Genomic DNA, 14,190 nt, shown 5'->3' on the forward strand with positions numbered 1-14,190 from the left:
TTCTCTATACATTTACTCTACATTGTTAAGATGATGATTTTTCACGTAATTTTAAAACATGAATGTTTCCACACTATTGTTAAATTTTTATAAGCATTCTCATAATTAATATTATAGCAGAAGCCCCTGTCATGTTGTTCTGTCGCTCAGTCATATCTGACTCTTTGTGACCCCATGGCCTGCAGCACACCAGGCCTCCCTGTCCCTCACCAACTCCCGAAGTTTGCCCAAGTTCATATCCATTGTATTGGTGATGCCAGCCAGCCATTCTCATCCTCTGATGCCCTCTTCTCCTTCTGCCCTCAATCTTTCCTGGCATCAGGGACTTTTCCAACGAGCCAGCTGTTTGCATCAGGTGACCAAAATACTGGAGCTTCAGCTTCAGCATCAGTCCTTCCAATGAGTAGTCAGGGCTGATTTCCCTTAAGACTGATTTGTTTCAACTCCTTGCAGTCCAAGGGACTCTTGGGGTCTTCTCCAGCACCACAGTCAGAAGGCATCAATTCTTTGGTGCTCTGCCTTCATTACCGTCCAGCTCTTAGAACTGTACATGACCACTAGGAAGACCATAGCCTTAACTGGCAGAGTAATGTCTCTGATTTTCAACACACTGTCTATAATCTTCCATTTGGGGGTAATTAGTTCTGTTAATTATTTTTAACTTTATAAATAATAATGCTATGAAGATCAGTGTGAATAAACTCTATATGTATAGATTTTCCCATGCCCTTCCAATAAATTTTAAGAAGTGGAATTGCTGTGTGAAAATTTTTTCAGGCTCATGAAATATGTTGCAAAAATAGTTTATAAGGACTTCCCTGGAGATCCAGTGGCTAAGACTCCATGCTTCCACTGCAGGGCTCATGGGTTAGATTCCTGGTCAGGGAACTAAGATCCCACATGACACATGGCATGGTCAAATAAATGGATGTATTTTTTAATGAAGAAACTATCTATAAAAATAATAAAAATACATCTGTGTCTTTTTTTCTGTTTTTCATATAGGGTTATCATTACCATCTTTCTAAATTTCATATATATGTGTTAGTATACTGTATTGGCCTTTATCTTTCTGGATTACTTCACTCTGTATATTATCTAGGGTGAAACAGATCATCAGCCCAAGTTGGATGCATGAGACAAGTGCTGGGGCCTGGTGCACTGGGAAAACCCAGAAGGATCGGGTAGAGAGGGAGGTGGGAGGGGGAGATCGGGATGAAGAACACATGTAAATCCATGGCTGATTCATGTCAATGTATGACAAAAACCACTACAATATTGTAAAGTAATTAGCCGCCAACTAATAAAAATAAATGGAAAAAAATAATAATAAAAATTTACAAAACTGTTAATGATTTACATCCCAACTGACTGTTCCATGAGAATGTTCCTTTCTCTGTATTCTTTGTGTTCCAATTTTTTACTCAATTGTCACAAATATAATAAGTGAAAAAAATAGTACTTCTTTTCTTTGAATGTTTTGGATTACTGATTGTTTACTTAAATCCATGAATGCATTTTATTTATTTTTCTGTCAATTATTTCTTCGTGTCATTTGACTATTTTAAAGACTTGCATAAGTCTTTTTTATATTAAATATTTAAACTTTACACTTTACTACTCATATTGAGGCCTTTTCCCAATCACCATTTCATCCTTCGGTTTTCTTTTGGATTTTTAGACATAAATAAGTTTTCAATTTACCTACATGAAACTAATAAAAATAATCCTCCTTGTGACTCTTTTTTTTGACACTTGGTAACAATATTTTTTTAATATCATTTTATCTACACAGTACTTTACTGTTTAACAGAATACTGAAAATATAGTTCAACATCCCAGTTTTAAGTGCAATAATCAGAACCACCATTGTATTTAGGAAGTGAGAGTGAAAGTGAAAAGTCGCTCAGTCGTGTCTGACTCTTTGCGACCTCATGGACTGTAGCCCACCAGGCTCCTCCATCCATGGAATTTTCTAGGCAAGAGTACTGGAGTGGGTTGCCATTTCCTTCTCCACTCCTCATGACTCTTCAGCCTGTGTTATCATTGGAAAATCCTTCCCTATGCAGTTCATGTGAATAATAAATTGCTTTTTATATTTCAGTATGATACTATTTTTAACAACAGTTTTATTGAGATATAATTCATATACTATAAAATTCCTTTTTATAGTTTGTAATTTAGTGGCTTTTAGTAGGCAGCGTGGTTTTTTTTTAGTGAAACAGTATATGATTTTAGAATGATAATAAATGTTGAAGTGGCTCTCTCCCTCACATCTCTCACTCTCTGCAAGAGTTTCCTCTCCATTTTCTGTCCCATAATTATTAAAAACAAGATGCTGACTATGTCTGAGCCCTCACTCACTCATATATATCATACACAGTTCCCCTCAGGGCCTTTCTCTCTAGCATTATTTTCCCCTCTGTGGCTTCTTCCTCTACTCCAGGCCCACACAGGGTAAGTTTCATGTCATGTGCAAAAAGTAGCTTCTCACACTAGCCCACTTTAATCACCTGGATATGATCTGTTTTTCTTGTGAGCATCATTACCCATTTATCTAATCTTCCTATTTCTGTCCTAAAGATGGCCACTCTTCCCATTTCCATTCAGAATTGTACTAGAGGCTCCAGTCAGCACAATTAAGTAAGAAAAAGAGTTAGAAGGCAACTGGACTGTAAAGAGGGCTTCCCTGGTGGCTCAGAGGTAAGAATCTACTTGCTAATGCAAGAGATACAAGTTGGATCCCTGGGTGAGGAAGGCATGGCAATCTACTCCAGTATTCTTGCAAATCCCATGGGCAGAGGAGCCAAGCAGGTTATAGGCCATGGAGTCACAAAAGAGATGGACCCAACTTAGTGACTAAAACAACAACAGCAGCAGATTGTAAAGAAGTAAAACTATTTCTACTTGCAAATGACAGGTGCTATAGACTTTTGAACTCCTAAAACATCAACCAAAAAAACTATTAAAACTAACAAACAATTTGAATTCAATGCAATCTCTGTCGAAATCCAGATAGGGTGCAGTCCATGGGGTCACAGAGTCAGACATGACGGAGCAACTGAACAACACCTTTTTTGCAGATAATGACAACCTGATCCAAAAGCTCACATAGAAATGCAAGGGAACCAGAATAATCAATACATTCTTTAAAAAGAAGAGCAATGTCAAAAGACTCATACTTCATGATTCCAAAACTTACTACAAAGCTTCAGTAATTAAGGCAATGCTGCACTTCATAGGAAAAGATGTTCAACATTGCTAATCATCAGGGAAGGCAAATCAAAAGGACAATGAGATACCATCTCTCACTTGTCAAAATGGCTATTATCAAAAAGAACACAGATAACAAATGTTGGCTAGGATGTGGAGGAAAATCAACCCTTCTACACCGTTGGTGGGAATATAAATTGGTACAGCCACTATAGAGAATAGCATGAAGGTTTCTCAAAAAAAGAAAAAAAGAACTACCATGTGATCCAACAATTCTACTCCTGGATTTGAATTCTACACTAATTCAAAAAGATCCATGTACCTCAGTATTCATAGCAACATTATTTACAATTGCCAACATAGGGAGGTGACCTCAGTGTCTGTCAACAGATTAATGGATAAAGAAGATGTGGTATACACATACAATGGAATATTATTCAGTTATTTTTAAAAATGAAATTTTGCCATTTGCAGCAACATGGATGGACATTGAAGGCATTATGCTAAGTGAAATGTCAGACAAAGAAAGACAAATATCATATGATATCACTTGGATATGGAATCTAAAAAATACAAGAAACTATTAAATATTTTAAAAATGCAGACTCAGATATAGAAAACAAACTAGTAGTTTTCAGTGGGAGAAGAAAGTGTAGGGAATCAAGAGGTGCACGCTATTAGATACAGAATAAGCTACAAGGATATGTTGTACAACACAAGGAATATAATCAATATTTTATAATAACTGTAAATGAAGTAAAACCTTTAAAAATTGTGAATCACTATATTGTACATCTGTAACATAATATCATATAGCAACTATACTGCTGGTCCTTTAATGTACCGGAACCTGGTGGTCCGGAGTCGATGATGAGAAAGTGAAAGAAGGAAAGAGGCTAATATTCCCTAGGTTATGCAGCCGGCTTCCGCGCTCCCGGGAATCAGCCAGAAATAAAGAGAGAGAGAGAGAGAAGAAAGAAAGAAAGAAAGAAAAGAAAGGAAAGGAAAGAAAGAAAAGAAAGGAAAGGAAAGAAAGAGAAAGGAAGGAAGGAAGGAAAGGAAGGAAGGAAGGAAAGGAAGGAAGGAAGGAAAGGAAGGAAGGAAGGAAAGGAAGGAAGGAAGGAAAGGAAGGAAAGAAGAAAGGAAGGAAAGAAGAAAGGAAGGAAGGAAGGAAAGGAAGGAAGGAAGGAAAGGAAGGAAAGAAGAAAGGAAGGAAAGAAGAAAGGAAGGAAGGAAGGAAAGGAAGGAAGGAAGGAAAGGAAGGAAGGAAGGAAAGGAAGGAAGGAAGGAAAGGAAGGAAGGAAGGAAAGGAAGGAAGGAAGGAAAGGAAGGAAGGAAGGAAAGGAAGGAAGGAAGGAAAGGAAGGAAGGAAGGAAAGGAAGGAAGGAAGGAAAGGAAGGAAGGAAGGAAAGGAAGGAAGGAAGGAAAGGAAGGAAAGAAGAAAGGAAGGAAAGAAGAAAGGAAGGAAAGAAGAAAGGAAGAAAGGAAGGAAGAAAGGAAGAAAGGAAGGAAGGAAGGAAGAAGAAAGGAAGAAAGGAAGGAAGAAAGGAAGAAAGGAAGAAAGGAAGAAAGGAAGAAAGGAAGAAAGAAAGAAAGAAAGAAAGAAAGAAAGAAAGAAAGAAAGAAAGAAAGAAAGACATGGGGACCAAACTCTGATGGAGCAAAGGTGTTTTAATCAACATGGTGTGGGCATATATACTGTCTTACAAGGTAGTGAGAGGGTAACAGGCAGGAAGGCCAGGGGTCTCCAAACGGAGGAAAGAGGGTGCACGTGCCAGAGATTTTTGTCTCTCTTAAGCGGCAGGAAGAAACAAACCAGCGATCTGTTTTTCCTTCTCTATACAAATTTAAAAGAAGGTTTCTCTTAACATGCTGTGTTGCCATGACACCTGGTCTCACCTAAAGCTAACTATTCTCAAACCTTGAGTTAACCGATACATTTCTTTTTCTTATGGAAATGTTGTCTTTTGCTATGTTAATGAACCCCAGACTCTATCTTCAAGTTGGTTCCGCCAAACGGCCTAACTTACTTACTCAGGGATTGTTCCCCTAATCTATGTAAACGGAACTATTTGTTGATATTCTGCCCTTCTACAAGATTCAAGTCAATCATTTTATGGCCAGGGATAAATTATCTGGTGCCACTCTAAATTTTATGACACCCGCCCGCGCGCTCCTCCTCCTCCCCTTTCCCCGGCGACGCGCACGCGCGCCAAGCCGGCTCGCGCCCTCTCGCTTTCTCCGGCCCGCGAGACCCCCTCCCCTTCCGCCTCGCGGTGCTTCCTCGCGCCGCGGTCTTCTCTATCCACCCCCGACACCGCGGGGCTTGCCCCCGCCCGCCAACGGCGGGTCCCCAGCTTCCCAGTCCCCTTCGCTTCCCGCGCTCTCTGGAGGGGGCCCAGCCCCGGCCTCCTCTCTCCCTCCCTTCCCCCTAATTCCCCTTAAAAAAAATAATAATAAATTTTATGACATTCCTTTCTTTTCATTAACAGACTGTGAGTGACTATATAACATACAGCTAAAGACTAGGAGGGGGGGTACTCTTTTGCCCCCTTCTGATGCCTATGTCAGAAGCTTTCTCTATCTCCTTTATACTTTAATAAAACTTTATTACACAAAAGCTCTGAGCAATCCAGCCTCGTCTCTGGCCCCGGATTGAATTCGTCTCCTCCGGAGGCCAAGAATCCCGCATCTTATCGTTCAGCAGCAACCTTTCAGTAGTTATTCTCAGCAAAGATAAAGATTAAAATTCCAGACTTATAAAACACAAGGCAATCCCTATTAAAGAGAGAAGAGGGTACTTATCACCATAATGAGAAACTAACAACGGAAATGCCTGGATTCCTCAGCCACGGGAAAGGCGGGAAAGGCGGGAAAGGCGAGCCTCTCCTCTTAATTCCTGAATATTCAGGATTTAATAAGGGCCAGAGGTTTCCTGACAAATCCAAAACAGCACACAGGAAACCTCCTGTTAATGCTTCCTGACACTATACTTCAATTTTTAAAAGTACAATGCCATACAGCATAAGGCCAGACATAAAGATCAAAGGAATACAACTGAGAGTCCACAAACAAACCTTCACATTTATGGGCAATTTATTATTAATAAGGCTGCAATTCAGGACAATTCAGTGGGGAAAAAACATTGTTTTCAACAAGCAGTGCTGGGTCAACTAGACAACCAAATGCAAAAGAATTAACCTGAACCTTTACTTCACATACATATAAAAATTAACTCAAAGTCAAAGCTAAAACTACAAAATGTTTAGAAGACAGTGTGAGAATGAATCTTTGTCATCTTAGATTAGTCAATGGTTTCTTAGGTATGACACCAAAAACATAAGCAGTAATATTAAAAAAGGGATAAATGGGACTTCATCAAAATCACCAAGTTTTGCACTTCAAAAGATACCATCAGGAGACTGAATAGACAACCCACTGAAAGGTAAAGCATCTATACAAATCACATATCTAATAAGATATTTGTATAAGAATATATAAAGAACTCTCACACCTCAACAATAAGACTAATAGCCCAATTTTTAAATGCACAAAGGATCTAAATAAATGCTTCCCCAAAGAAAAAGATACAAACAACCAATTAGCACATGAAAGCTCTTTAGCATCGTTAATCATCAGAGAAGTGCAAATCAAAAACACACTGAGGGACTTCCCTGGTGATCCAGTGGTTAAGACCCTTCACACCCACCATATGCAGGGGCCCCAGGTTCAATCTCTCATGCCACATGCCACAACTAAGACCTGGCTCAGCCAAATTAAATACACACACACACAATTAGATACCACTTCACCTCCACTAGGATGGTTTAAAAAATGGACAATATCAAAATGTTCCAAGGCATGAGAGAAGGGTGAACCCTTCTACATTGGTGAAAATGAAAGTGAAAGTTGCTCAGTACTTTGTGACTATAGCTTGCCAGTCTCCTCTGTCCATGGAATTCTCTAAGCAAGAATACTGGAGTGGGTATCCATTCCCTTTTCCAGGGGATCTTCCCCATCCAGGGATGGAACTCAGGTCTCCTGCATTTAATGAGATTTTAAAATAACATAGGCACTTTGGAAAACATCAGCAGTTTCTCAAAAACTTAAACATAGTGTTTCCATATGATTCAACAATTCCATTCCTCAGCATATAACTAAGAAAACATATCTTCAGACAAAAGCCTGTACATGAATGTTCATAATAGCATTATTCATAATAACGAAAGAATAGAAACAATCCCAAAACTCACAACTGTTCCAAATTTTTTTTAACTATTATGTCAGTTCAAGGCCTATGATAAACAAATGCCAAAACATAATTAGTGGAAAAAAATAGGGAAGATGCTTGTGAACAATAAAGGGGAATAGGAAAGTTCCACAAACCTCCCCCGCACTTACAGAAAGCATAGTTCAGCTGCTGCAGAGAAGGACAGGAATTCTCTGAATAAGCAGGGGGACTTGCTTACAAGGCTTGTCTTAGTTGCCAGAAGTAGATATCCACCCACGCTGGCCAGGATCTTAGAAGTTTAAACAGTGTGTTCATACATGCACACCGTTCAGATGCTCTCAACAACACATTATCCACTCATTGTTGTTTAGTCTCTAACTAGTGTCCAACTCTTTGTGACCCCATGGCCTGCAGCATGCCAGGCTTCCCTGTCCTTCACTATCTCCCAGAGTTTGTTCAAATTCGTGTCCATTGAATCAGTGATACCATCTAACCATCTCACTCTCTGTCGCCCCCTTCTCCTCCTGCCCTCAATCTTTCCCAGCATCAGGGTCTTTTCAAATGATGCAGCACTTGACATCAGGTGGCCAAAGTACTGGAGCTTTAGCTTCAGTATCAGTCCTTCCAATGAATATTCAGGGTTTATTTCCTTTAAGGGTTGACTGATTTGATCTCCTTGCAGACCAAAGGACCCACAAGAGTCCTCTAGCACCACAATTCAAAAGCATCAATCCTTCGGTGTTCAGTCTTCTCTCACTGCTCTCTTGAAAATGGCGCCCACTTGAGCAGAGTGTATATTTCAAGGACAGAGGAGGAGATGAAGTGCTTCTAATCAATCAGGTTCAATTCACAGGTCAATCAGAAGTCACGCCCTCTCTGTGACCTCCCCCCACTGTACCTGAACAGGCTGTCCAGGGACAAACTCCCACCCAGCCACATCCTCCTCCACAAGCCTGCTTCTTGTTTGTAGAAAATCTTTAGACTCCTAGGCCTTCCTCAAGATCCAAAAATAAATAGAATCAGAGAAGTGAGAAAATGCAGAAATAAAACAATCAAGCCAGACAAAATGATAATAATTCAACCATTCACCAAAGTCAAGGATCTTTAGTTCCTCCTCAAGGGCTATAGATAATATTCTGAGCCATATCCTTTAAGCTGTTTTGCAGACACTGAAACCCCCACCAGGTGTAAAAAGTTAACTGCATGCCGCCCACAAGCACAGAGACTCCAGACAGATTGGAACCAGAAGGTTGATGATGCTGACTCCTCATTACCTCACCACCAACCAATCAGAATATCCACAAGCTGATCACATACACAGCAACCCTCTCCCTCACCCTGTCTTTAATATTTATTTTTATTTATTATTTATTTGGCTGTGGTGGGTCTCAGCTGTGGCATGTGGATTCTTTAGTTGTGGCATGTGGGATCTAATTTCCTGACCAGTGAACAAACGCAGGCCCCCTGTATTGGGAGCACAGAGTCTTAGCCACTGGACTACCAGGGAAGTCCCCTCACCCTGTCTTTAAAAGCCTTTCCCCGAAAGCCACTACAGAGTTCAGGTTTTATGAGCATTGGGTACTTTGAACACTTTGTAAAGGTCCAGCAAGAGGCTTTACTGCATGGGGATGGTTCCTATCTGGCTGTTTTGGAGGCAGATGTCACCGAAGCAGTATAGGCACATGCAAGAGAAAACACACATTAGGATAATAATTCCAAAAAATAAGGAACAAATTTTTCCACCAAAAGCCCCATGATCTGAGCTACTGATTTATTAAGTCCCCTAAGCTTGACATCAGCTCACTAGGGCCATTGTGTCCTCGTGTGATTTAATAAAATGATACACTAATAGACTCATCAGGTACAGGAACACAACACTCTGGATGTTCCTTGCAAGGCAGTAATAATGTCCAGGCCATCCTGTTTTAGATGATTGCTTTTCTCATTAGATTCAGTGTTCAGAAAAGACAGATTTTGCCAGCTACCATTAAACACTTGTTGGGAGAATTTAGTAAAGGCTTCTATGTGTGTTATAATGACCTCCAGGCTAATAGAGGGGAAAAGGATGGTGGCCAAATAATTGTACCAATGGAAAACAGAATGTGTCCATGTGGCCTTGAGAAGAGGGAGGTTGGCAACTTTTTTTAACCCTGTGCCCAGGTAAAACACAGGGTGTAGCATCCCAATGACCCAGGTAGAAGCCATAGCTGAAGATTTGTGCCACACAATCACTGGGTCCCACTGGGGGTCACTCAGTAAACACCTGAGTGGTACAAACAGTCGGTGTAAGTCACCATCATTTAATGTGACAGAATGACTATGTGGTTCTGGTGATATCCATCCCATATCCCTGATGCAGTTTCATTAGTTCTAACTCCTTGCAAGCTCCAGGGGAAAGGGGACTATGGCTCTTTGGTGCATCGTTAAGACATTTAACTTAAGCCCACAACACAGTAAAGTGCAATAGATATTAATTATGTGAACTAATGAACACTTTGCCAACATGAATGAGAGATTAGCTGTAAGACACACCATAGAACTGAGGTGATCCCAGATTGCTCTCACCCCACAGCCGTCAACTCTCCCCAGACTGAGCTACTCAGCTCCACCTTCAGGCTCAGCCCCCTTCTCACCCATTAAGGAATGGTTCTCAATCCTACATGAACATGGAAAGTGGTTTTCAATCCTGAGGGTTTTAAAAATCACCAGTGCCTGGGTCAACTTCCAAGAGTTTTGATCTAATTTCCAGAGAGCTGACTTCATGTCCAGTCCTGGCCTCAGGTTGCTTCCAGTCTGGCACGGCATCAGTCACAATTGATAGCTTGTGGTGAATGATGTCGGATTCCTGACCTCCGAAGAAGATTTAGCTTTGGGACCAGGGACCAGGCTTGATCATTCAAGAGCTTTTGTGTAGCAGAGTTTTATTAAGTATAAAAAGGGACAGAGAAAGCTTCTGACATAGACATCAGAAGGGGGACAAAGAGTGCCCCCCTTGCTAGTCTTAGCAAGGCTTTATATACTTTTATCAGACCCACTCCCACAACATACATCTTCAGATAACAGGATTAGAGCTAACAACAGAAAGATCTTACCAGACCCACTCCCACAGTATACAAGTTTTAAGATAACAAGATTAGTCAGGAGGTTCTTGCTCAGTTCAGTTCAGTTCAGTTCAGTCGCTCAGTCGTGTCTGACTCTTTGTGACTCCATGAATCACAGCATGCCAGGCCTTCCTGTCCATCACCAACTCCCGGAGTTTACTCAAACTCACGTCCATTGAGTAGGTGATGCCATCCAGCCATCTCATCCTCTGTTGTACCCTTCTCCTCCTGCCCCCAATCCCTCCTAGCACCAGGGTCTTTTCCAATAAGTCAACTCTTCGCATGAGGTGGCAAAGTATTGAAGTTTCAGCTTCAACATCAGTCCTTCCAATGAACACCCAGGACTGATCTCCTTTAGGATGGACTGGTCGAATCTCTTTGCAGCCCAAGGGACTCTCAAGAGTCTTCTCCATCACCACAGTTCAAAAGCATCAATTCTTCGGAGCTCAGTTTTCTTCACCCTCCAACTCTCACATCCATACATGACCACTGGAAAAACCATATCCTTGACTAGATGGACCTTCGTTGGAAAAGTAATGTCTCTGCTTTTCAATATGCTATCTAGGTTGGTCATAACGTTCCTTCCAAGGAGTAAACGTCTTTTAATTTTGTGGCTGCAATCACCATCTGCTGTGATTTTGGAGCCCAAAAAAATAAAGTCTAACACTATTTCCACTGTCTCCGCATCTATTTCCCATGAGGTGATGGGACCCGATGCCATGATCTTAGTTTTCTGAATGTTGAGCTTTAAGCCAACTTTTTCAGTCTCCTCTTTCACTTTCATCAAGAGGCTTTTAAGTTCCTCTTCACTTTCTGCCGTAAGGGTGGTGTCATCTGCATATCTGAGGTTATTGGTATTTCTCCAAGCAATCTTGATTCTAGCTTGTGCTTCTTCCAGCCCAGTTTTTCTCATGATGTACTCTGCATATAAGTTAAATAAGCAGGGTGACAATACACAGCCTTGACCTACTCCTTTTCCTATTGGGAACCAGTCTATTGTTCCATGTCCAGTTCTAACTGTTGTTTCCTGACCTGCATACAGATTTCTCAGGAGGCAGGTCAGGTGGTCTGGTATTCCCATCTCTTTCAGAATTTTCCAGTTTATTGTGACCCACATAGTCAAAGGCTTTGGCATAGTCAATAAAGCAGAAATAGATGCTTTTCTGGAACTCTCTTGCTTTTTCAATGATCCAGCGGATGTTGGCAATTTGATCTCTGGTTCCTCTGCTTTTTCTAAAACTAGCTTAAACATCTGGAAGTCCACAGTTCACATATTGCTGAAACCTTGCTTGGAGAATTTTGAGCATTACTTTACTAGTGTGTGAGATGAGTGCAATTGTGCAGTAGTTTGAGCATTCCTTGGCATTGCCCTTCTTTGGGATTGTAATAAAAACTGAGCTTTTCCAGTCCTGTGGCCACTGCTGAGTTTTCCAAATTTGCTGGCATATTGAGTGCAGCACTTTCACAGCATTATCTTTCAGGATTTGAAATAGCTCAACTGGAATTTCATAACCTCCACTAGCTTTGTTCATAGTGATATTTTCTTTTTATATATATATATATATATATATATATGTATTTTTTTTATTAGTTGGAGGCTAATTACTTTACATCATTACAGTAGTTTTTGTTATACATTGAAATGAATTAGCCATGGATTTACATGTATTCCCCATCCCAGTCCCCCCTCCCACCTCCCTCTCCACCCGATCCCTCTGGGTCTTCCCAGTGCACCAGGCCCGAGCACTTGTCTCATGTACCCAACCTGAGCTGGTTATCTGTTTCACCCTAGATAATATACATGTTTCAATGCTGTTCTTTTGAAACATCCCACCCTCGCCTTCTCCCAGAGTCCACAAGTCTGTTCTATACATCTGAGTCTCTTTTTCTGTTTTGCATATAGGGTTATCGTTATCATCTTTCTAAAGTCCATATATATGTGTTAGTATACTGTAATGGTCTTTATCTTTCTAGCTTACTTCGCTCTGTATAATGGGCTCCAGTTTCATCCATCTCATTAGAACTGATTCAAATGAATTCTTTTTAATGGCTGAGTAATATTCCATGGTGTATATGTACCACAGCTTCCTTATCCATTCGTCTGCTGATGGGCATCTGGGTTGTTTCCATGTCCTGGCTATTATAAACAGTGCTGCGATGAACATTGGGGTGCACGTGTCTCTTTCAGATCTGATTTCCTTGGTGTGTATGCCCAGAAGTGGGATTGCTGGGTCATATGGCAGTTCTATTTCCAGGTTTTTAAGAAATCTCCACACTGTTTTCCATAGTGGCTGTACTAATTTGCATTCCCACCAACAGTGTAAGAGGGTCCCCTTTTCTCCACACCCTCTCCAGCATTTATTGCTTGTAGACTTTTGGATAGCAGCCATCCTGACTGGCGTATAATGGTACCTCATTGTGGTTTTGATTTGCATTTCTCTGATAATGAGTGATGTTGAGCATCTTTTCATGTGTTTGTTAGCCATCTGTATGTCTTCCTTGGAGAAATGTCTGTTGAGTTCTTTGGCCCATTTTTTGATTGGGTCATTTATTTTTCTGGAGTTGAGCTGGAGGAGTTGCTTGTATATTTTTGAGATTAATCCTTTGTCTGTTGCTTCATTTGCTATTATTTTCTCCCAATCTGAGGGCTGTCTTTTCACCTTGCTTATAGTTTCCTTTGTTGTGCAAAAGCTTTTAAGTTTCATTAGGTCCCATTTGTTTATTTTTGCTTTTATTACTGAAATTCTGGGATGTGGGTCATAGAGGATCCTGCTGTGATTTATGTCGGAGAGTGTTTTGCCTATGTTCTCCTCTAGGAGTTTGATAGTTTCTGGTCTTACATTTAGATCTTTAATCCATTTTGAGTTTATTTTTGTGTATGGTGTTAGAAAGTGTTCTAGTTTCATTGTTTTACAGGTGGTTGACCAGTTTTCCCAGCACCACTTGTTAAAGAGGTTATCTTTTTTCCATTGTATATCCTTGCCTCCTTTGTTGAAGATAAGGTGACCATAGGTTCGTGGATTTATCTCTGGGCTTTCTATTCTGTTCCATTGATCTATATGTCTGTCTTTGTGCCAGTACCATACTGTCTTGATGACTGTGGCTTTGTAGTAGAGTCTGAAGTCAGGCAGATTGATTCCTCCAGTTCCATTCTTCTTTCTCAGGATTACTTTGGCTATTCGAGGTTTTTTGTATTTCCATACAAATTGTGAAATTATTTGTTCTAGTTCTGTGAAAAATACTGTTGGTAGTTTGATAGGGATTGCATTGAATCTATAGATTACTTTGGGTAGTATAGCCATTTTGACAATATTGATTCTTCCAATCCATGAAGATGGTATATTTCTCCATCTGTTTGTGTCCTCTTTGATTTCTTTCATCAGTGTTTTATAGTTTTCTATGTATAGGTCTTTTGTTTCTTTAGGTAGATATACTCCTAAGTATTTTATTCTTTTTGTTGCAATGGTGAATGGTATTGTTTCCTTAATTTCTCTTTCTGTTTTCTCATTGTTAGTGTATAGGAATGCAAGAGATTTCTGTGTGTTAATTTTATATCCTGCAACTTGACTGTATTCGTTGATTAGCTCTAGTAATTTTCTGGTAGAGTCTTTAGGGTTTTCTATGTAGAGGATCATGTCATCTGCA

This window comes from Odocoileus virginianus, chromosome 2, assembly GCF_023699985.2.
Source record: "Odocoileus virginianus isolate 20LAN1187 ecotype Illinois chromosome 2, Ovbor_1.2, whole genome shotgun sequence".
NCBI lineage: Eukaryota > Metazoa > Chordata > Mammalia > Artiodactyla > Cervidae > Odocoileus > Odocoileus virginianus.